We start from the raw sequence: 23,383 nt of genomic DNA on the forward strand, positions 1-23,383 counted from the left end.
GTTCTTGAAATCAAATCGTTGTTCTGACCACAAAATACATTCTTTTTTTTTATTAGATCTTTTGTTTTTCTTAAATCTCAGGCAATATTTTTTTCTTAAATGTATTCAGGTTTGCAAACTATGCATTTATGCAGTTGTTAAAAACTCAAAATTTTCGTCATTTTGGAACTCGTACGTGTCAAGTTGTGGACACTGTAACAATCACAGTATCTCACTCAACTAAAGTCTTTTTGCAATAGAAACAATTGCATGTTGATACCATCTTCAAAAACTCAAGTTGTATTGTTCTCACAATATTTTCAGCGACACCTTAATAAATAAAAAAAAATATATTTAAGAAAATGGATAAAAATATTTTTTTATATTTAAATTTTGTTTATTTTTTTTTGTCTTTGCAGTTTTACTGAAAAAAAATGATCATCTGTCAGATATACGAGTGAGTGGAAGTAGCAGATATCTCACAGTATGATCAAACTCTCCCGCCACATCCGGTCTGGCTTATTCAAAAGCTATAGGATATATGGCAAACTTGCATAAAAGCAATCTTGTTCAGAATTTATTTTTCAAGTTTTTCCCTCACACTACAGGCTTTCATTATCACATGCACCTTTTTCCAAATAACTGTGAAAAATAAAGTCTCCCTCTTTGGGGGGGGGGGGGTTCTGGGTCAGGAAAAGGAGGTTGCTGGGGTGAGAGGGAGGATAACTACCATGTTCCTTATTTTTACAGCCTTCAGGAGTATATGTGGAGATTTCATCATTTTTGTAAACTATTTCTGGATAATTTGAACGAACTAATAGCTAGCAGAGAAAACTCATTTAATGAATTAGAACATCTGCTACACTAACCGGAATTTGCTTCTGATGTAAAAGGATACATCAAGGGATGATGTCTGACATTGTTTACATCCTCTTCTCAGTACTGCAAATCAACTAACCAGAGTACATGCTTGAACTCTCAGACTGACGCCTCTGCACTCAAGCTTCAACAGAGGACATATTCAGAACAATTACAACATTGTTATAAATTTATATTTTATCCTTGACATATATATCTGGTATATCTCTGGCAATTGTGTGTGGAAACTTGTTTGATTCATGTTTGTTGTCAGGTACTGTTGACTTCGATACCTGAGCTCTCTCTTGATCTAAAATGCACGAGTTACTTCATAAATAAAATTGTGTCTTATTCTTGTAACAGAATTCCTTTTATATGTTTCCTATGATGGTTTTAAAGTTTCTAGCAGGTATAAAAAGTTAGTTACCTTTATGTCTCAGTAGTAGTAACCAGTTACCAGTAACCAGTACCAGTAGTTGACTCACTGCCAACCGTCTCTGCCTGAGTCACTGTCTGAACTCATATTGTGCTGACCTAGCACTATTCAAAGACCCCCTCACATATGGGTACTGTGGGCGGCCAGTCAGTGTTACGAGAGGAGCAAGGAGACAAGGTTACGGCTGTAAGGGCTCTCCCCACATTATCTGTAATTATACATACTACCAGCCTACGTGAGTATTACTTTACCCTAATCCACGTGTTCGAACTCCCACATGATAAATGGTGCCAGCGGTGTGGAGCGTGGATTTAGTTTTTACGGGTAATTCAAGACGTTAGAAGACTGTTTGTGAGTAGCCGGCAGGGTCAAAGGTGAACCGTCTCACCCACCAGCTACTCCCCTCACAACCTCCAACCTGCAAGCCTGTTGCAGCTGTTTCAAGCTTCCTGGCTTAGTTCGTGTGCTAATTGCTTCAATCTCTGAGGGGTTGACCCGGATTTTGCAATTAAGCCAGTCAGTAAGCCAGACTGTGGAAGTGAACGCCAGTCAGCCTATCATCCAGCCTGTCTCCTGTCATCCACCTGCTCCTCCGTGCTTTGTGCATCGTTACACGTCTTCCAGTCAGCCATTCTCGTGGGGTAAGCCAGTCAGCCAACCCAGCTTCTAACCCAGCTGAGAGAGAGAAGTAAGCCATGCAGTAAGAAGTAAGCCAAGTTCCTCTGAAGTATTGTCTATATCGCTTTGTGCTCCCTGTTGGATGCTAAGAGTGGTTTTCACCATTCCTGTGGCATAGTGGCTTATCAAGCCACCTTCGTGGGTAGTAGTGGAGTGCGCGCCAGTGCGCCAGCGAGAGTCATCTCGCCCACACTCTCCCTCCACCAACCACCCACCACCAGCCACCCACCCCATCTACCTGTGGTTGTTTGCACCCTTGTACCGGGTCCTAATACTGTTTTGGCTCACATAATTGGTCAAGAGATGTAGCCGAGCGCCAACGATAAAGCCAATTATGGGAGTCCACCGAGAAAGCGCATTTTTTCCGACAACAGTGAGTGTAGGAGGCGTCAGTCATCACCGCACAGGACAACCTACAACCTACCCTCATCACCAGTCATCACTGTCGACTACTACAGATTTCAGTGATAATTTTCTGTTTAGAGACATTTTTCTTGCATTTTCTACTTATGTAGGTTATAATGTTTAATTGTTGTGTACTTTGACATTGTATAGAATCAGCCCAAGCCGTACACCTGCCATCTCTAGTTTGTATTAGTTGTATGTCGGGACGACATACGTTAGCGTCGCCGAGCTCTCAGTAGTAGTAACCAGTTACCAGTAACCAGTACCAGTAGTTGACTCACTGCCAACCGTCTCTGCCTGAGTCACTGTCTGAACTCATATTGTGCTGACCTAGCACTATTCAAAGACCCCCTCACATATGGGTACTGTGGGCGGCCAGTCAGTGTTACGAGAGGAGCAAGGAGACAAGGTTACGGCTGTAAGGGCTCTCCCCACATTATCTGTAATTATACGTACTACCAGCCTACATGAGTATTACTTTACCCTAATCCACGTGTTCGAACTCCCACATGATATATGTAGTTGCCTGTTAGGTTGATAGCATTGTTTTCGGAAAGTTAGTTTTCCAATTTTGATGAATTATAACCTCTTCCCCTCCGTAGTTAAAAAATAAATTTGGCTGGATCTACAAGCTGGCAATTACACCAACCCTACCTAAAATGCTTTACTGTCCTTCAGGCAGGTGGTTGAGAATCCCTCAGGCAAGTGGTTTAAAGTCCCCTCAGGCAGGTGGTTGTGAGTCCCTCAGGCAGGTGGTTGTGAGTCCCTCAGGCAGGTAGTTGTCAGTCCCTCAGTAAGGTGGTTGTGAGTCCCTCAGGCAGGTGGTTGTGAGTCCCTCAGGCAAGTGGTTGTGAGTCCCTCAGGCAGGTGGTTGTGAGTCCCTCAGGCAAGTGGTTGAGACTCCCCTCAGGCAAGTGGTTGAGTCCTTCAGACTGGTGGTTGAGAGTCCCTCAGGCAAGTGGTTGAGACTCTCAGGCATGTGGTTGAGACTCTCCTCAGGCATGTGGTTGAGAGTCCCCTCAGGCAGGTGGTTGAGAGTCCCCTCAGGCAGGTGGTTGAGAGTCCCATCAGGCAGGTGGTTGAGAGTCCTTCAGGCAGGTGGTTGAGAGTCCCTCTGGCAGGTGGCTGAGAGTCCCTCAGGCAGGTGGTTGAGAGTCCCCTCAGGCAATTGGTTGAGAATCCCTCAGGCAGATGGTTGGGTCCCTCAGGCAGGTGGTTGAGAGTCCCTCTTACAATGTAATGAATGCTCACCAAGTTTGCATCTCAAGGGTGCTCCAGGAAGAGATGTTACTGCTGCTTAACATACTGGGGGTGGCCTTGAAGGTGTCTTGTCAACCCAAGTGGCTAGCCCACCCCAAGCTGCCTGTGCCTGGCCTTCCGACTGGGGAGAGTAGATCATTAGAGTGAAACGTCTTCCAGTTGTCGTCGACGTGGTTGAGGCTACGTACCGGCTACACCGTGGCCGTGTGAGAATGGTCTGGGTTTTTAAGGAGACACTTTTTGCAATGTTTGGGAACCTTTATTGAGGAAACGTTTCGCCAGCCAGTGACTTCTTCAGTCCTGCAACTAGTCTAGCGGTCCAGGCTGTCTGATGTCATCGAGGACAGAGGATTAACCGGATGTAGTAGTATATGTAGCCTCGTAGTGCGATACCCATATTTCCACAAGAGAGGATGGGACATGGACAAGCTGTGTGGGTGTGGTAGTGTAATACGATTGAACTTCAGTCATATTGTTTATGTCCTGACCTCAGCAGTGAGAGTGGCTACTCTCACCGCTGGGCAACGGCGACCAGTGCACTAGAATTAGAGAAATCCATGCATTTAAGCCTATAAATGAAAATGTGATTCATTTGATGACAGAAAAGTTAAAGTAAACAAGTAATTATCAAATGGTATATAATACCGACATGTTGGTAGATAAGACACATAGGCAACATTTAGGCAACTTTATTCCGAAACGTTTCGCCTACACAGTAGGCTTCTTCAGTCGAGTACAGAAAGTAGGCAGCAGCAGTAGAGATGAGAAGACGATGTAATCAGTCCATCACCCTTGAAGTCGTAGATTTGAGGTAGTCAGTCCCTCAGCCTGGAGAAGTTCTGTTCTAAAGTCTGGAACTAACTGAAGATCAAGCGACAGTGTTGAGCCTTAAATACTGTCGGAAGGAGAGGTACAGAGTAGTAGTAGTGAGAATGTAGCCACTGAGAGGTCACGTCCCTCTCAGATCAAACGATTCTCACATGAAAAAGTTGTCCAAGGTGTTGTCTTCGCCTACTGTGTAGGCGAAACGTTTCGGAAAAAGTTGCCTAAATGTTGCCTATGTGTCTTATCTACCAGTAAAGTAATTATATAATACATTCGAGTATTAAAAATTTGAATATATTCCTTTCATTTGTACTTTAGAATTGTCGCCTAAAAAGTATTTTGATCGTGGTACAACTGAACCTATTAATGTATATTACTGAGTTACCAAGAAGTGAAGAGGGTCTCTCCTACACCTTGGAAGAAAATGGTTTTCACAGTGCTACCTAAGTAGAGTGCAAATTAGCTGGGATATGGCAACAGGTGGTTGTCCCTCGGGCAGGTGGTTGCCTCCCCCTTATGCAGGTGGTTGTGCGTTCCTCAGGCAGGTGGTTGTGTGTGTTCCTCAAGCAGGTGGTTGTGCGTTCCTGAGGCAGGTGGTTGTGTGTCCCTCAGGCAGGTGGTTGTGTGTCCCTCAAGCAGGTGGTTGTGTGTCCCTCAGGCAGGTGGTTGTGTGTCCCTCAAGCAGGTGGTTGTGTGTCCCTCAAGCAGGTGGTTGTGTGTCCCTCAAGCAGGTGGTTGTGTGTCCCTCAATCAGGTGGTTGTGTGTCCCTCAATCAGGTGGTTGTGTGTCCCTCAAGCAGGTGGTTGTGTGTCCCTCAAGCAGGTGGTTGTGTGTCCCTCAAGCAGGTGGTTGTGCATTCCTCAGGCAGGTGGTTGTGCGTCCCTTAAGCAGGTGGTTGTGTGTCCCTCAGGCAGGTGGCTGTGTGTCCGTGTGTCCCTCAAGCAGGTGGTTGTGCGTCCCTCAAGCAGGTGGTTGTGTCCCCCTCAGGCAGGTGGTTGTGTGTCCCACAAGCAGGTGGTTGTGTGTCCCTCAAGCAGGTGGTTGTGCGTTGCTCAGGCAGGTGGTTGTGTCCCCCTCAAGCAGGTGGTTGTGCGTTGCTCAGGCAGGTGGTTGTGTGTCCCTCAAGCAGGTGGTTGTGCGCTCCTCAAACAGGTGGTTGTGTCCCCCTCAAGCAGGTGGTTGTGCGTTGCTCAGGCAGGTGGTTGTGTGTCCCTCAAGCAGGTGGTTGTGTGTCCCACAAGCAGGTGGTTGTGTGTCCCTCAAGCAGGTGGTTGTGCGCTCCTCAAACAGGTGGTTGTGTCCCCCTCAAGCAGGTGGTTGTGCGTTGCTCAGGCAGGTGGTTGTGTGTCCCTCAAGCAGGTGGTTGTGCGTTCCTCAAGCAGGTGGTTGTGTGTCCCTCAAGCAGGTGGTTGTGCGTTCCTCAAGCAGGTGGTTGTGTGTCCCTGAAGCAGGTGGTTGTGTGTCCCTCAGGCAGGTGGTTGTGTGTCCCTGAAGCAGGTGGTTGTGTGTCCCTGAAGCAGGTGGTTGTGTGTCCCTGAAGCAGGTGGTTGTGTCCCCCTCAAGCAGGTGGTTGTGCGTTCCTCAGGCAGGTGGTTGTGTCCCTCAAGCAGGTGGTTGCGCATTCCTCAGGCAGGTGGTTGTATGTCCCTTAAGCAGGTGGTTGTGTGTCCCTCAGGCAGGTGGTTGTGCATTCCTCAGGCAGGTGGTTGTATGTCCCTAAAGCAGGTGGTTGTGTGTCCCTCAAGCAGGTGGTTGTGCGTTCCTCAGGAAGGTGGTTGTGTGTCCCTCAAGCAGGTGATTGTGTGTCCCTCAAGCAGGTGGTTGTGTGTCCCTCAAGCAGGTGGTTGTGTGTCCCTCAAGCAGGTGGTTGTGTGTCCCTCAAGCAGGTGCTTGTGCGTTCCTCAGGCAGGTGGTTGTGTGTCACTCAAGCAGGTGGTTGTGCGTCCCTTAAGCAGGTGGTTGTGTGTCCCTCAGGCAGGTGGCTGTGTGTCCGTGTTTCCCTCAAGCAGGTGGTTGTGTCCCCCTCAGGCAGGTGGTTGTGTGTTCCTTAAGCAGGTGGTTGTGTTTCCCTCAAGCAGGTGGTTGTGTCCCACAAGCAGGTGGTTGTGTGTCCCTCAAGCAGGTGGTTGTGCGTTCCTCAAACAGGTGGTTGTGTCCCCCTCAAGCAGGTGGTTGTGCGTTGCTCAGGCAGGTGGTTGTGTGTCCCTCAAGCAGGTGGTTGTGTCCCCCTCAGGCAGGTGGTTGTGTGTCCCACAAGCAGGTGGTTGTGTGTCCCTCAAGCAGGTGGTTGTGGGCTCCTCAGGCAGGTGGTTGTGTGTCCCTCAAGCAGGTGGTTGTGTGTCCCACAAGCAGGTGGTTGTGTGTCATTCAAGCAGGTGGTTGTGCGTTCCTCAGGCAGGTGGTTGTGTGTTCCTCAAGCAGGTGGTTGTGTGTCCCTCAAGCAGGTGGTTGTGTGTCCCTCAAGCAGGTGGTTGTGTGTCCCTCAAGCAGGTGGTTGTGTGTCCCTAAAGCAGGTGGTTGTGCATTCCTCAGGCAGGTGGTTGTGTGTCCCTTAAGCAGGTGGTTGTGTGTCCCTCAGGCAGGTGGCTTTGTGTCCGTGTTTCCCTCAAGCAGGTGGTTGTGCGTCCCTCAAGCAGGTGGTTGTGTCCCCCTCAGGCAGGTGGTTGTGTCCCACAAGCAGGTGGTTGTGTGTCCCTCAAGCAGGTGGTTGTGCGTTCCTCAAACAGGTGGTTGTGTCCCCCTCAAGCAGGTGGTTGTGCGTTGCTCAGGCAGGTGGTTGTGTGTCCCTCAAGCAGGTGGTTGTGTGTCCCACAAGCAGGTGGTTGTGTGTCCCTCAAGCAGGTGGTTGTGCGTTCCTCAGGCAGGTGGTTGTGTGTCCCTCAAGCAGGTGGTTGTGCGTTCCTCAAGCAGGTGGTTGTGTGTTCCTCATGCAGGTGGTTGTGTGCCTCATGCAGGTGGTTGTGTGTCCCTCATACAGGTGGTTGTGTGTCCTTCAAGCAGGTGGTTATGCGTTCCTCAGGCAGCTGGTTGTGTTTTCCTCAGGCAGGTGGTTGTGCTTTCCTCAGGCAGGTGGTTTTTCCTCAAGCAGGTGGTTGTGCGTCCCTCAAGCAGGTGGTTGTGTGTCTCTCAAGCAGGTGGTTGTCCCCCTCAAGCAGGTGGTTGTGTGTCCCTGAAGCAGGTGGTTGTGTGTCCCTGAAGCAAGTGGTTGTGCGTTCCTCAAGCAGGTGGTTGTGTGTCCCTCAAGCAAGTGGTTGTCTCCCCCTTAAGCAGGTGGTTGTTTGTCCCTGAACCAGGTGGTTGTGTGTCCCTCAGGCAGGTGGTCGTGTATGTTTCAGGTGGATGGTTGTGTGTCCCACAAGCAGGTGGTTGTGTTCCTCATGCAGGTGGTTGTGTGCCTCATGCAGGTGGTTGTGTGTCCCTCAAGCAGATGGTCATGTATTCCTCAGGCAGGTGGAAGAGAGTCCCTAGAGGAAGTGGTGGTTCCTCAGTTAGGTGGTGGCGTATCCCTCAAACAGGTGGTTGACTGTCGTGGCCGCAGATGGTTATCTGTTGCAGGTGGTTGAAACAGAAAGTAGAGCGTCATGGGTCAGGCACTGTTGACCTTCTGGCACTCTACAACACCAGTTTTTAGAGTGTAACATTAAAACTCACCCAGGCTTTCTCTCTTGACACTCCTCCACCGACACTTAATTCAGAGTGTAGCGGCAGTGATAACTGTACTCGCCTATCTGCGGTTGCAGTGGGTTGAGTCTCAGCTCTTGCCCCTACAATTTTGCTAGGCCTCTACTGGGTTCACTCCTGGCTTCGAATGCCATTTTGTGCCTCTCTTGAAGTTGTGTATGGATCATGTCTATGCCACTTCATGCTCCAGGTGGTTCCACTTTTTGATTACTTGAAGACTGAAGAAATACTTCCTAACAATCCAGTGACTCTTTTGTTTCTTACGTTTAGTTGTTACCTCGTTTTCCTGTTTCGCTTCTTTCGAATAATCTGTTCTTTTACACTTCGTCATTTCCTCTCAGCATTTTTGTGTATGCTATTTTCACATCATCGTTGGTCCTTATTTCCTCTAGTGTCACTAGGTCTAGTTTCCTTAATCTCTCTTCATAGGACATACCCTATAATTCCAGGACTAGTTTCGTTGCAAATCTCTCCACCTTCTCCAGATTATTAACTTGCTTCCCCAGGTGTAGGTTCAATACTGGTGCCCCATTCTCTGATATGGGCCTGAAAGCTCTTCCTTGATTTTCCAGACGCGCATTTGCTGCAGTAGTTATTCGGTTGATGTGCGCCTCAGGTGATAGGCCCTGTACAGAACTGGTTTTTCCACCTCCCCCGAGCCCGTCCTCCGTGTGCAGCCTTTTTTGTCCTCAGTCTTTATAGCTTTGCACTTGTAGGGCTTAAATTCCAGTAACCACTTCAAGCCACAACTGCAGCCTGTCCAGGTCCATTTGTGGTCTTTTTGTGGTTCTCACGTGTTTGTATTCTCATTAGTTTCGCATCATCTGTGAACGGATACCTCTGACTCCATCCCGTCTCTCATCTCGTTTGCGTATATAAGAAATAATACCACTTAGCACATGCACCCATTTCGACATCTGTCGAACAGTCACTGGTTTCCTTCCTGTGTGGTATTTATTGACCTTTCCCGGTTATTGCAATCTGCTCCTCTAGGTTTAGCTCCAGTCTCTTCTGCAGGATAAGTGTCCAAAGTGTTCCTACAGTCCAAAAATAGTCTACCCATCCTTCTCCTGCCTAGTCATAGAACTTGAGTAGGTTTGTGAGACCGGATTTACCATCTCGAATGCTATGCTGATTGTTTATGAAATCACTCCTTTTTAGCTACTCCACCACTCTTCTCTTGATAACCTTGCACATTATGCATTTCAGCGGCACCAGTCTATAGTTTAACGCTCGTGCACTCTGATGTTTCAATTCTCTGGTAACCCTCCTGTTTCCTTTGAGAATACCTCCCAGCATTTCTTGCTGAGCTCCTCATTCCTTGCGAGGTTTCCCTCTTCTTTGTTCATCCTGATTACCTAGTCCTTTGGGTCGGATTTAGCTTTCGATACTATGTTATTCTCAGTTTGTCATTGAGCCTTAGCTTCTCGCCCATACAGTTTCGTTTCTGACTCTTCTGCTCAATTCCTTGTTTTCCGACATTCTTTGCTTTCTGTATTGTTTCAGTGTTTTAGCACATTTAACCTTATCATCTCTGCACCTGTGGGTAAACCACAGGCTCAACCTACTCTTTCCATTGCTTCTTGCTCTTGGGTATGAATTTCTCCTTTTCGTCCTGTCACTTTCCAGCCATATACTCCATCTCATTCACTGTCTTCACTGCTAGTTCCGTTTCCCACTGCCTCATTCAGGAATTCTCTCATGTCTGCGTAATCTCCTTTTCTGAAATTTGACTTCTTTTGTCCTTCCTATGCTGCTTCTCCAAGTTAACTTCTATACGATATTCGAAGCTCAGAAACATGTGGTCGCTAGCACAAAATGAGGGCTCATATTTAATATCCGCTTTGTCAGAATAGTTCCGGGTGAATACAAGGTTCAGTCTTGCTGGTTCATTTTCTCCGCATTTCTGTACCATACTTTCAGCCTCCTTGCTGTTACTATGCTCTTGTTCACGGGTTCCTGAATTCCTGGTCCTTGCACACAAAAGAGTGAGAAAGTAATGTGGATTGGGGTATGAGTAGGGGTGAGTTTCTTGTCCTAGAAGGGGCCAGGATCTTCGATGTACATGGGGTGTGCATCGGAATGTTGGGGGTGGGGTATAGGAGAAAGTGGAGTCTGGGGATTGGGGTGAGAGACAGTTCTGAGGAAGATTCTTGCACTGTGAGGGGTTAAGCTTAGTGAATGTAAGAAGCGGTGTGGGACATGGCTTGCTTTGGGTTATTGTTGTAGAGTGGGACAAGAAGCTAGGATTTAAAGGGTATATATGTGTGTAGCCAAGTATCTGAAAATTTGTCATATGGTTCACTTTGACCTAACCATATTTCGTCATGAGTCCTTCCTTGAGCCTCCTGGAGCTCATGAAATATCAGTCCTCTGTCTCTCTCTCTGTCTCTCTCTGTCTCTCTCTGTCTCTCTCTGTCTCTCTCTCTCTCTGTCTCTCTCTCTCTCTCTCTGTCTCTCTCTGTCTCTCTCTGTCTCTGTCTCTGTCTCTCTCTCTCTCTCTCTCTCTCTCTGTCTCTTTCTCTGTCTCTGTCTCTGTCTCTTTCTCTCTGTCTCTTTCTCTCTCTCTCTCTCTCTCTCTCTCTCTCTCTCTCTCTCTCTCTCTCTCTCTCTCTCTCTCTCTCTCTCTCTCTCTCTCTCTCTCTCTCTCTATCTCTCTCTTTCTCTCTCTCTCTCTCTCTCTCTCTCTCTCTCTCTCTCTCTCACACACACACACACGTCCCTTCCCATCCATATCTCTGGGTCTGTTGTGAGCAGTTTCTTTACTGTTCAACTTTCATCTGCACCTCCTGATAACCTGAAGGTTTTCCACAAAGATCTTGTTTGCTTCTTCTTCTCTCCCTCCTGTCCTCTCTCCTGCTATTTATATTCTCTCCCATCTCATTACCCCTTTCCTTCATCTTCAAATTCACTCATCTCCCTCAGATCCTCTACCAGGACTTGTACCATTCCTTCAATAGCTACAGCCCTTCTCTCACGTTCCGTGCTCTCTACAGATATCATCTGTATCTTTTCATCCACCTTTTTGCAAAGTCACTAAATGTTTTTTTTCCCACTATTGTTCCATCTTGTACCTGTGTGTGTGTGTGTGTGTGTGTGTGTGTGTGTGTGTGTGTGTGTGTGTGTGTGTGTGTGTGTGTGTGTGTGATGAGCAGGGTTAATGTTCCTGCTGAGAGTATATGTGGGCAGGTGTGTGTTAGAAGGGTTAATGATCCTACTGAGAGTATAGGTGGGCAGGTATGTGCTAGGAAAAGGGTTAATGATCCTATTGAGAGTGTAGGTGAGCAGGTGTGTGTTAGGAGCAGGGTTAATGATCCTATTGAGAGTGTACGTGAGCAGGTGTGTGTTAGGATCAGGGTTAATTATCCTACTAAGAGTGTAGGTGGGCAGGTGTGTGTTAGGAGCAGGGTTAATGATCCTGCTGAGAGTATAGGTGGGCAGGTGTGTGTTCGGAGCAGGGTTAATGATACTTCTGAGAGTGTAGGTTGGCAGGCTTGTGTTAGGAGCAGGGTTAATGATCCTACTGAGAGTATAGTTTGGCAGGTGTGTGTTAGGAGCAGGGTTAATGATCCTGCTGAGAGTATAGGTGGGCAGGTGTGTGTTAGTAGCAGGGTTAATGATCCTACTGAGAGTATAGGTGGGCAGGTGTGTGTTAGGAGCAGGGTTAATGGTCCTTCTGAGAGTATATGTGGGCAGGTGTGTGTTAGTAGCAGGGTTAATGATCGTACTGAGAGTATAGATGGGCAGGTGTGTGTTAGTAGCAGGGTTAATGATCCTACTGAGAGTATAGGTGGGCAGGTGTGTGTTAGGAGCAGGGTTAATGATCCTTCTGAGAGTATATGTGGGCAGGTGTGTGTTAGTAGCAGGGTTAATGATCCTACTGAGAGTATAGATGGGCAGGTGTGTGTTAGTAGCAGGGTTAATGATCCTACTGAGAGTATAGGTGGGCAGGTGTGTGTTAGTAGCAGGGTTAATGATCCTACTGAGAGTATAGGTGGGCAGGTGTGTGTTAGGAGCAGGGTTAAGGATCCTACTAAGAGTGTAGGTTGGCAGGTGTGTGTTAGGAACAAAGTTGATCATAATGAGAGTGTATGTGCGCAGGTGTGTGTTAGTAGCAGGGTTAATGATCCTATTGACAGTGTAGGTGGGCAGGTGTGTGTTAGAAGCAGGGTTAATTATCCTACTGAGAGTGTAGGTGGGCAAATGTTTGTTAGGAGCAGGGTTAATTATCCTACTAAGAGTGTAGGTGGGCAGGTGTGTCTTAGTAGCAAGGTTAATGATTCTACTAAGAGTGTAGGTGGGCAGTTTGTGTTAGTAGCAGGTTTAATGATCCTACTAAGAGTGTAGGTGGGCAGGTGTGTTAGGAGCAGGGTGAATGATTTTACTAAAAGTGTAGGTGGGCACGTGTGTGTGTTAGTAGCCGGGTTAATGATCCTGCTAAGAGTGTAGGTTGGCAGGTGTGTGTTAGTAGCAGGGTTAATGATCCTCTTGAGAGTGTAGGTGGGCAGGTGTGTGTTAGAAGCAGGGATAATGATCCTTTTGGGAGAGTAGGTGGGCAGGTGTGTGTTAGGAGCAGAGTTAATGATCCTACTAAGAGTGTAGGTGGGCAGGTGTGTCTTAGTAGCAGGGTTATTGATCCTACTAAGAGTGTAGGTGGGCAGGTGTGTGTGTTAGTAGCAGGGTTAATGATCCTACTGAGAGTGTAGGTTGGCAGGTGTTAGTAGCAACGTTAATGATCCTACTGAGAGTGTAGGTTGGCAGGCTTGTGTTAGAAGCAGGGTTAATTATCCTACTGAGAGTCTAGGTGGGCAAATGTTTGTTAGGAGCAGGGTTAATTATCCTACTAAGAGTGTAGGTGGGCATGTGTGTGTTAGGAGCAGGGTTAATGATCCTACTGAGATTCTAGGTGGGCATGTGTGTGTTAGGAGCAGGGTTAATGATCCTACTGAGAGCGTAGGTGGGCAGGTGTATGTTAGGAGCAGGGTTAATGATCCTATTGAGAGTGTAGGTGGGCAAGTGTGTGTTAGTAGCAGGGTTAATGATCCTATTGAGAGTGTAGGTGAGCAGGTGTGTGTTAGGAGCATGGTTAATGATCCTTTTGAGAGTGTAGGTGGGATGGTATATGTTAGAAGCAGGGTTTATGATCCTACTAAGAGTGTAGGTGGGAAGGTGTGCGTTAGTAGCAGGGTTAATGATCCTACTAAGAGTGTAGGTGGGAAGGTGTGTGTTAGGAACAGGGTTAATGATCCTACTGAGAGTGTAGGTGGGCATGTGTGTTAGGAGCAGAGTTAATGATCCTGCTAAGAGTGTAGGTGGGCAGGTGTGTGTTAGTAGAAGGGTTAATGATCCTATTGAGAGTGTAGGTGGGATGGTATATGTTAGAAGCGGGGTTAATGATCCTACTAAGAGTGTAGGTGGGCAGGTGTGTGTTAGTAGCAGGGTTAATGATCCTACTAAGAGTGTAGGTGGGAAGGTGTGTGTTAGGAACAGGGTTAATGATCCTACTAAGAGTGTAGGTGGGCAGGTGTGTGTTAGTAGAAGGGTTAATGATACTCCTGAGAGTGTAAGTGGGGAGGTGTGTGTGTGTTAGTAGAAGGGTTAATGATCCTGCTAAGAGTGTAGGTTGGCAGGTGTGTGTTAGGAACAGGGTTAATGATCCTTTTGGGAGTGTATTTTGACTGGTGTGTGTTAGGAGCAGAGTTAATGATCCTACTAAGAGTGTAGGTGAGCAGGTGTGTCTTAGTAGCAAGGTTAATGATTCTACTAAGAGTGTAGGTGGGCAGTTTTGTGTGTTAGTAGCAGGGTTAATGATCCTACTAAGAGTGTAGGTGGGAAGGTGTGTGTTAGGAACAGGGTTAATGATCCTCCTGAGAGTGTAGGTGGGCATGTGTGTGTTAGGAGCAGAGTTAATGATCCTACTAAGAGTGTAGGTGGGCAGGTGTGTGTTAGTAGAAGGGTTAATGATACTCCTGAGAGTGTAAGTGGGGAGGTGTGTGTGTGTGTTAGTAGAAGGGTTAATGATCCTGCTAAGAGTGTAGGTTGGCAGGTGTGTGTTAGGAACAGGGTTAATGATCCTTTTGGGAGTGTAGGTTGACTGGTGTGTGTTAGGAGCAGAGTTAATGATCCTACTAAGAGTGTAGGTGAGCAGGTGTGTCTTAGTAGCAAGGTTAATGATTCTACTAAGAGTGTAGGTGGGCAGTTTTGTGTGTTAGTAGCAGGGTTAATGATCCTACTAAGAGTAATGGTGGGCAGGTGTATGTTTGTAGCAGGGTTAATGATCCTCTTGAGAGTGTAGGTGGGCAGGTGTGTGTTTGGAACAGGGTTAATTATCCTACTAAGAGTGGAGGTGGGCAGTTGTGTGTGTTAGTAGCAGGGTTAATGATCCTGCTGAGAGTGTAGGTTGGCAAATGTTTGTTAGGAGCAGGGTTAATTATCCTACTAAGAGTGTAGGTGGGCAGAGTGTGTGTTAGGAGCTGGGTTAATAATGATCCTACTGAGATTGTAGGTGGGCAGGTGTGTGTTATTAGCAGGGGTTGATCCTAGTGAGAGTGTAGGTGTTCAGGTGTGTGTTAGGAGCAGGATTAATGATACTACTGAGAGCGTAGGTGGGCAGGTGTGTGTTAGGAGCAGGGTTAATGATCCTATTGAGAGTGTAGGTGGGCAAGTGTTTGTTAGTAGCAGGGTTAATGATCCTATTGAGAGTGTAGGTGGGCAGGTGTTTGCTAGGAACAGGGTTAATTATCCTACTAAGAGTGTAGGTGGGCAGGTGTGTCTTAGTAGCAAGGTTAATTATCCTACTAAGAGTGTAGGTGGGCAGTTGTGTGTGTTAGGAGAAGGGTTAATGATCCTATTGAGAGTCTAGGTGAGCAGGTGTGTGTTAGGAGCAGGGTTAATGATCCTACTCAGAGTGTAGGTGGGCAGGTGTGTGTTAGGAGAAGGGTTAATGATCCTATTGAGAGTCTAGGTGAGCAGGTGTGTGTTAGGAGCAGGGTTAATGATCCTACTGAGAGTGAGGTAGGCAGATGTGCGTTAGGAGCAGGGTTAATGATCCTACTGAGAGTGTAGGTGGGCAGGTGTGTGTTAGGAGAAGGGTTAATGATCCTATTGATAGTGCAGGTGAGCAGGTGTGTGTTAGTAGCAGGGTTAATGATCCTACTAAGTGTGTAGGTGGGCAGGTGTGTGTTGGTAGCAGGGTTAATTATTCTCTTGTGAGTGTAGGTGGGCAGGTGTATGTTAGAATCAGGATTAATGATCCTACTAAGTGTCTAGGTGGGCAGGTGTGTGTTGGTAGCAGGATTAATTATTCTCTTGAGAGTGTAGGTGGGCAGGTGTGTGTTAGGAACAGGGTTAATGATCCTTTTGAGAGTGTAGGTGGGCAGGTGTGTGTTAGGAGCAGAGTTAATGATCCTACTAAGAGTGTAGGTGGGCAGGTGTGTGTGTTAGTAGCAGGATTAATGATCCTACTAAGAGTGTAGGTGGGCAGGTGTGTGTTAGTAGCAGGGTTAATGATCCTCTTGAGAGTGTAGGTGGGCAGGTGTGTGTTAGGAACAGGGTTAATAATCCTTTTGAGAGTGTAGGTGGGCAGGTGTGTGTTAGGAGCAGAGTTAATGATCCTACGAAGAGTGTAGGTGGGCAGGTGTGTCTTAGTAGCATGGTTAATGATCCTACTAAGAGTGTAGGTGGGCAGGTGTGTGTGTTAGTAGCAGGATTAATGATTCTGCTAAGAGTGTAGGTGGGCAGGTGTGTGTGTTAGGAGAAGGGTTAATGATCCTATTGATAGTGCAGGTGAGCAGGTGTGTGTTAGTAGCAGGGTTAATGATCCTATTAGGAGTGTAGGGGGGGAGGTATATGTTAGAATCAGGATTAATGATCTTACTAAATGTGTAGGTGGGCAGGTGTGTGTTAGTAGCAGGGTTAATTATCCTCTTGAGAGTGTAGGTGGGCAGGTGTGTGTTAGGAACAGGGTTAATGATCCTTTTGAGAGTGTAGGTGGGCAGGTGTGTGTTAGGAGCAGAGTTAATGATCCTACTAAGAGTGTAGGTGGGCAGGTGTGTCTTAGTAGCAAGGTTAATGATCCTACTAAGAGTGTAGGTGGGCAGGTGTGCGTGTTAGGAGCAGGGGTAATGATCCTACTAAAAGCGTAGGTGATCAGGTGTGTGTTAGTAGCAGGGTTAATGATTCTGCTGAGAGTGTAGGTTGGCAGGTGTGTGTTAGTAGCAGGGTTAATGATCCTACTAAGAGTATAGGTGGGCACGTGTGTTAGTAGCAGTTTTAATGATCCTACTGAGAGTGTAGGTGGGCAGGTGTGTGCTCTGAGCGAGAGTAGTAGTCCTAGATGGTGAGGTCTACACCCAGTGCCGCCTGTACACAGTTGCTGCTGCGTCCAGTCTGTGTAGCTTGTGACTTGCCACTGACTGTGAAACACATTTTACAGTTTGCACATGATCTTTTAACAATTGCTGAGGTGCCTGTAGGTACCTCGTTTTTTAACTGAGGATAGTTAGGTTATCTTGGTATGATCGTATTCATTGGTAGGCGTTTCATTCATATTAATAGTTTTTGTTGTTTATTGTTGAGTTATATCATTGATTTTCTTGCTTTTTGTACGGAAGTTTTGAATGGTAAAAAAACTGAATGGTTAAAACACTTGCAATGTCAAACTTTCCTTCCTACCACTTTAGACACTGTTGTTACCTCTTTATATATGATATATCCATTTAAACAGTGGCGTTACCACTTAAAACACGGGTATTATTACTTTAAACAGTTCTGTTCTCAGACCAAATTCTTTCTTCAAGAAATAAATAAAAAAAATCAGTAAACATGAATTTCCGAGAGTTCTCTCAGTTATGTTGGTGATACTTGGGCAGTTTACCAGATGAATTAACAGTGGTTAAGGTTCACCATACCACGGGCGGGATTTGAACCCGATTGTTTGCAATCGTGTCATTACGATTTCGTGAGTCATGTTAAGGTTCACCTCATTCACCACCCACATGGGCCCGCGACCCACGGTTTGAGAAAATCAAGGTCACTATCTATCATTTGCAAACCATGTGAAATAGACAAAAAAATTGATGTTTGATGGACAGGAGTCAGATTTTTAATGGTAGACATGAGTCAGATGTTTGATGGTAGACGGGAGTCAGATGTGTGATGGTAGACAGGAGTCATGTTTGATGAAAGACACATCACATGTTTAGTGTTAGGAGTCATGTGTTTGAGTTTTAACAGGAATCGGTTGTGCGAAGGTAGACAAGAGTCAGATGTGTGATGGTAGACAGGAGTCGGCTGTTTGATGCTAGAGTGGAATCAAATGTTTGGTGATAGTGTGGAATCAGGGTTGGTGTGTGTCGACTTAAAACTAAACATAGTGCTGCTGCGTACAATAATATCTGATCTTGTCTCACAGGATCTTGTTCTGCCTCGAGAATTCCCATTTTTGCATTCAAGTTCCCCCTACGCTGGCATTACTCTCTTACACTACACCAACAACAACTTAAAAATGATGGGTAAACAACTTCAGAGACAAACCTTAAAGGCAAACACCTTGAAAACAAACCTCAAATATTAATCTACGACTTAAAGTGATAAACCTCAAACATAAATCTAGAAACTCAGAGATAAACTACGTCATTGTTAAGCCTCAAAGATAAAACAACCTCACTGATAAACAACCTGAAAGACAGTCTCAAAATATACAACCTCAGTGATAAATCTCAAAGATAAACAACATAAAAGATAAATAACGACTGCTTAAGATAGATACTGGAGGCGGTGCTGGAAAGCTTCATGCACCAAGATGTTAGGGACACAACCAGAGAGAGAGAGGAGAAGAACCAGCAAGGCTGGACCTCTTATTCACATTGAACAGTTCAGACATAGAGAATATATACATGGAAGGCCCCTCGGCACTGAACGGTGTTAAATATAAACAATCTATTTTTTTTTTTTGCAATTTATCTACAGTTTGCAATAATAAGTTTTGTACGAGGAACCTCACTTAACATTTCATATACATGCTATTTGATTTAAGTTAGGTCAACTTGGGTTAGGTTAAGTTACTCAATAAAGGAAGACATTTGTTTAACCACAAGCAAATTTTATATACGGCTGCTGTACGCCTGGCAAGGAGGTGGACGTCAATAACTGGGAAGCGTTTAAATGTGTACGATCATCTGTGGCGGTGTGAAAATAGTCTGTGGGTTGTGGAGGAGGAGCCACTTTTGCAGCATTTTGTGAACTTTTACTGAGGAAACATTTCGCCGGCCAGTGGCTTCTTCAGTCCAATGCATAGAACGGTGGATGATGAGGAGGAGTTTGAGGTAATCAGTCTCTCATCCTGGAGTCGATGTGTTCAGTCTAGTCAAGACTGATGGACTGAACAGACTCCAGGCTGAGGGACTGATTACCTCAAACTCCTCATCTTCCGCTGTATTGGATTGAAGAAGTCACTGGCTGGCGAAGCGTTTCCTCAGTAAAACTTCCTTCAACTTGTTGGTTTTCTAAATTCTTTACATCAAGTCTGGATGTTGTTACATGTCTTGGGTGTTGTTACATGTCTTGGATGTTGTTACATGCCTTGGATGTTGTTACATGTCTTGGATGTTGTTACATGTCTTGGATGTTGTTACATGCCTTGGATGTTGTTACATACCTTGGATGTTGTTACATGTCTTGGATGTTGTTACATGTCTTGGATGTTGTTACATGTCTTGGGTGTTGTTACATGTCTTGGATGTTGTTACATACCTTGGATGTTGTTACATGTCTTGGATGTTGTTACATGTCTTGGATGTTGTTACATACCTTGGATGTTGTTACATGTCTTTTGATGTTGTTACATGTCTTGGATGTTGTTACATGTCTTGGATGTTGTTACATGTCTTGGATGTTGTCACATGTCTTGGATGTTGTTACATGTCTTGGGTGTTGTTACATGTCTTGGTGTTGTTACATGTCTTGGGTGTTGTTGCATGTCTTGGATTTTGTTACATGTCTTTGATGTTGTTACATGTCTTGGATGTTGTTACATACCTTGGATGTTGTTACATGTCTTGGATGTTGTTACATGTCTTGGATGTTGTTACATACCTTGGATGTTGTTACATGTCTTTTGATGTTGTTACATGTCTTGGATGTTGTTACATGTCTTGGGTGTTGTTACATGTCTTGGATGTTGTTACATGTCTTGGATGTTGTTACATGTCTTGGGTGTTGTTACATGTCTTGGATGTTGTTACATGTCTTGGGTGTTGTTACATGTCTTGGATGTTGTTACATGCCTTGGATGTTGTTACATGCCTTGGGTGTTGTTACATGTCTTGGATGTTACATGTCTTGGGTGTTGTTACATGTCTCGTGTGTTGTTACATGCCTTGGGTGTTGTTACATATCTTGTGTGTTACATGTCTTGGATGACACTCTTCAGGTCACTTGTTCTATCTAGGCTGGAATATTGCTGCACACTAACAGCACCTTTCAAGGCAGGTGAAATTGCTGACCTAGAAAATGTACAGAGAACCTTCACGGCGCGCATAACGGAGATAAAACACCTCAATTACTGGGAGCGCTTGAGGTTCCTGAACCTGTATTCCCTGGAACGCAGGCGGGAGAGATACATGATTATATACACCTGGAAAATCCAAGAGGGACTAGTACCGAACTTGCACACGAAAATCACTCACTACGAAAGCAAAAGACTTGGCAGACGATGCAACATCCCCCCAATGAAAAGCAGGGGTGTCACTAGCACGTTAAGAGACCATACAATAAGTGTCAGGGGCCCGAGACTGTTCAACTGCCTCCCAGCATACATAAGGGGGATTACCAACAGACCCCTGGCAGTCTTCAAGCTGGCACTGGACAAGCACCTAAAGTCGGTTCCTGACCAGCCGGGCTGTGGCTCGTACGTTGGTTTGCGTGCAGCCAGCAGCAACAGCCTGGTTGATCAGGCTCTGATCCACCAGGAGGCCTGGTCACAGACCGGGCCGCGGGGGCATTGACCCCCGGAACTCTCTCCAGGTAAACTCCAGGTGTTGTTACATGTCTTGTGTGTTGTTACATGTCTTGGGTGTTGTTACATGCCTTGGGTGTTGTTACATGTCTTGGGTGTTACATATCTTGGGTGTTGTTACATGTCTTGGGTGTTACATGTCTTGTGTGTTGTTACATGCCTTGGGTGTTACATGTCTTGTGTGTTGTTACATGCCTTGGGTGTTGTTACATGTCTTGTGTGTTGTTACATGCCTTGGGTGTTGTTACATGTCTTGGGTGTTACATATCTTGGGTGTTGTTACATGTCTTGGGTGTTACATGTCTTGGGTGTTGTTACATGTCTTGGAAATCCCATAGATTTCGAAAAAGAAATGGACAACCTGCCCACTCACTGAGCACCTGGACCAGATTCATGGAATGCTCTTTATAAAGAAATGCAAGGTACCACTAGCACGAGCCCTCAGTATTGTTTGGAGGAAGAGCTTAGATCTAGGTGAAATACCGGAGGCCAAAGGGTGTAGACATTGCTCCTTTGCATAAGGGAGGTAGTAGACCACTAGCTAAAAATTACAGACCCGTAGCCCTAACTTCTCACATCATAAAAATCTTCGAAAGAGTGATGAGACGGCAGGTTACACCTGGAAAGTACTCGAGGGTCTGATCCCAAATCTGCACACTGCCATAACATACTGGAGTGAGAGATATGGGAGGAAGTGTAAAATAAATCCAGTGACGAGCAAGGGTGCTGTGGGGACAATGAGGGAACACTGTATCAACATCCGGGGTCCCAGACTATTCAACATCTTAACAGGAGATATCAGAAGCACGGTTGGAACAAGTATAGAAGCCTTCAAGAGGAAACTGGACAGGTACATTCACCAGGTGCCAGATCAACCAGGCTGTGATGGATATGTGGGGCAGCGGGCCTCCAGCAGCAACAGCCTGGTTGATCAGGCAAGCACCGAACGAGCCTGGCCCATGGCCGGGCTCTGAGAGTAGTTAAACTCGAAAATCTTCAAAGGTATAAGGTATATCAAAGGTTGGGTGTTACATGTCTTGGGTGTTGTTACATGTCTTGGGTGTTACACGTCTTGTAGCTTGTCATTGGACTCTTCTAGTGTAAACTCGATAGTCGGTTCAACTGCGTTGAGCTGGTGGGGATGATGATGGTGAAGTGTTCAGCTTCCAGGTGCTCCATATACATTAACGCATGTAGGAACGGTAACTTGAACAACGCCTGCGTACAACTCCGGAATTCCACCAATAACCTCATGAAATTCAAGGATGCCCGACTAGTGATCAAAGAACCTAATTTCTGCAGACGTAAATGCCTTGAATCATCATTAATCGCTGTTTCTATCAGTCAAGCAAAATAAAGGCAGCTTTATCATCTCCGAAGTATTTGCAAAAATCCTTCTCAAAACAATAAACCCTGCCATCACATAGTCTCTGCTGCTAATACAACACAAGAACATAACAGAGGAGGAAAACTGAAAAAAGGCCTTCTCAAATCCTACCATTAACAGAAATATTTATCTAACCTATTTTTATGCTATCCAAGTAATAGCTTTTATAACCTTTTACTCATGTGCAAGTTGGTTGTTCTACCATATTGTATTACTACTTCCGTAACTAATATTACAACCACTAGTATTACACCTCACTCTAAGCCTATATATTCCCTCTGTGTCCATGTATTATTTGTAACGGCTTGATAAAGCTCCTGGAGATTTTAGATTTTGCCACCGAAGTGGCTAGTTTATTGTGCACCCCATATCCATCCTGTGGACGGTGTCGCGAGAGCATATGCATACACAAAAGGCCTAGGAACTAGGCCCCAAAGGGTTAACAGGAATACATATGGATTTATATCTACATATCTATAGTTCACTTATCTGTTACAAGTAAATTTAGGAAATTTGCTTAGTATATCTGGTATCTTATTTTCATTAATAAGATATCTTGACATGTCACATAGGTTATTATACTGTCTGTCTCTGTATTCCTCAATAAGTGGACAATTAAGCACATAGTGTTCAAGATAGTGACCATATGCCTGATCACATAATTTACATTTAGTTTGATCATCATCTGTGTGTCTCCCAAACTGCCAGAAGTACTTGTAACCAAGCCTAAGCCTGGCCACTACAACATCAGTCAGTCTGTTCACATTGCACGTTGCTCCATAAACATACTTATCTTCGTTCATGTTATCATAGTGGCTCCTGGAGAGCGAAACGCTGCCACAATATAATGTCACATTAGTTGCACTTCTGTTCTCTTACCTAACATACTAATATCTAATCTCATATCTTCTCGCGAAACTAAATTTGGTGAACCTTCATTACTGCTTCATCTAAGTTTCGTACGAGGAACTATACAGCATGTTTCTTAACGCTTCCTATAAACTTACAAATGCTATTTGATCTAAGGTCCTACCACTGGTATACCACCATGAGACTTAAGTATTTCTTGGCCTACCCTATAACTCGCCTGCTGCGCTTTAAGTTTTCATTCTTGAACCCTTGTGTCTGATCCTCACATGTCATACAGTTTATGCTTATCTGTTTTGCTTTTCTTTGTGTCCTCCAGTGTCATTAGATTTAGTTCATTCAGTCTCCGTGTTAAGTTCCCTCAGCACTGTGACTAAACCATTTATGACTCTGAACCTTATCTTTCCAGAGAATATGCTTGACAGGATGTGACTCGATGCTTATGCTTCCTACGCTGAAATTGCCTTGATATGTATCTTGTACAGTTTTCTGAAGGATTCCTTATCTAGGTATTTGAAGGCAGTTTTTAAATTCTGTCGTCTTACACATGTCTCCGAAATTATACTGTTGATGTTCACCTCTACTGGAACATTACTAGTAATTTTTTTCTTACAAACTGAGCATTCTGATAAGATATTCACATATATTGAGAACAGCAATTCCAACACTTATCCTTGGGGTTCCCCTCTCATTACCCTTTTCTATCCTTATGTTCAGGTCCTACTGTTGCCCTCTCTCATGTTTTTTTTTTTTAAGTGTGTCAAGCTCTTCCACTTCATTCTCGTCATTTCACCCAGTGGTCGTCCTTGTTGTACATCTTGTCCCTGCTTGGTCGTCGTCCTTCACTCTGTACCACACCAGGATTTACATCTTACTCTCATGCTTACTCTTTTAAAATCCAGTTTTCCTTCATTATATTTAAGTTGACTTTCCTTTGTGCCTTATTAGTCCTACATATGTTTTCCTCTTTTAATCCTGACTTTCTTATAT

Source organism: Cherax quadricarinatus, chromosome 13, assembly GCF_038502225.1.
Source record: "Cherax quadricarinatus isolate ZL_2023a chromosome 13, ASM3850222v1, whole genome shotgun sequence".
Lineage (NCBI taxonomy): Eukaryota > Metazoa > Arthropoda > Malacostraca > Decapoda > Parastacidae > Cherax > Cherax quadricarinatus.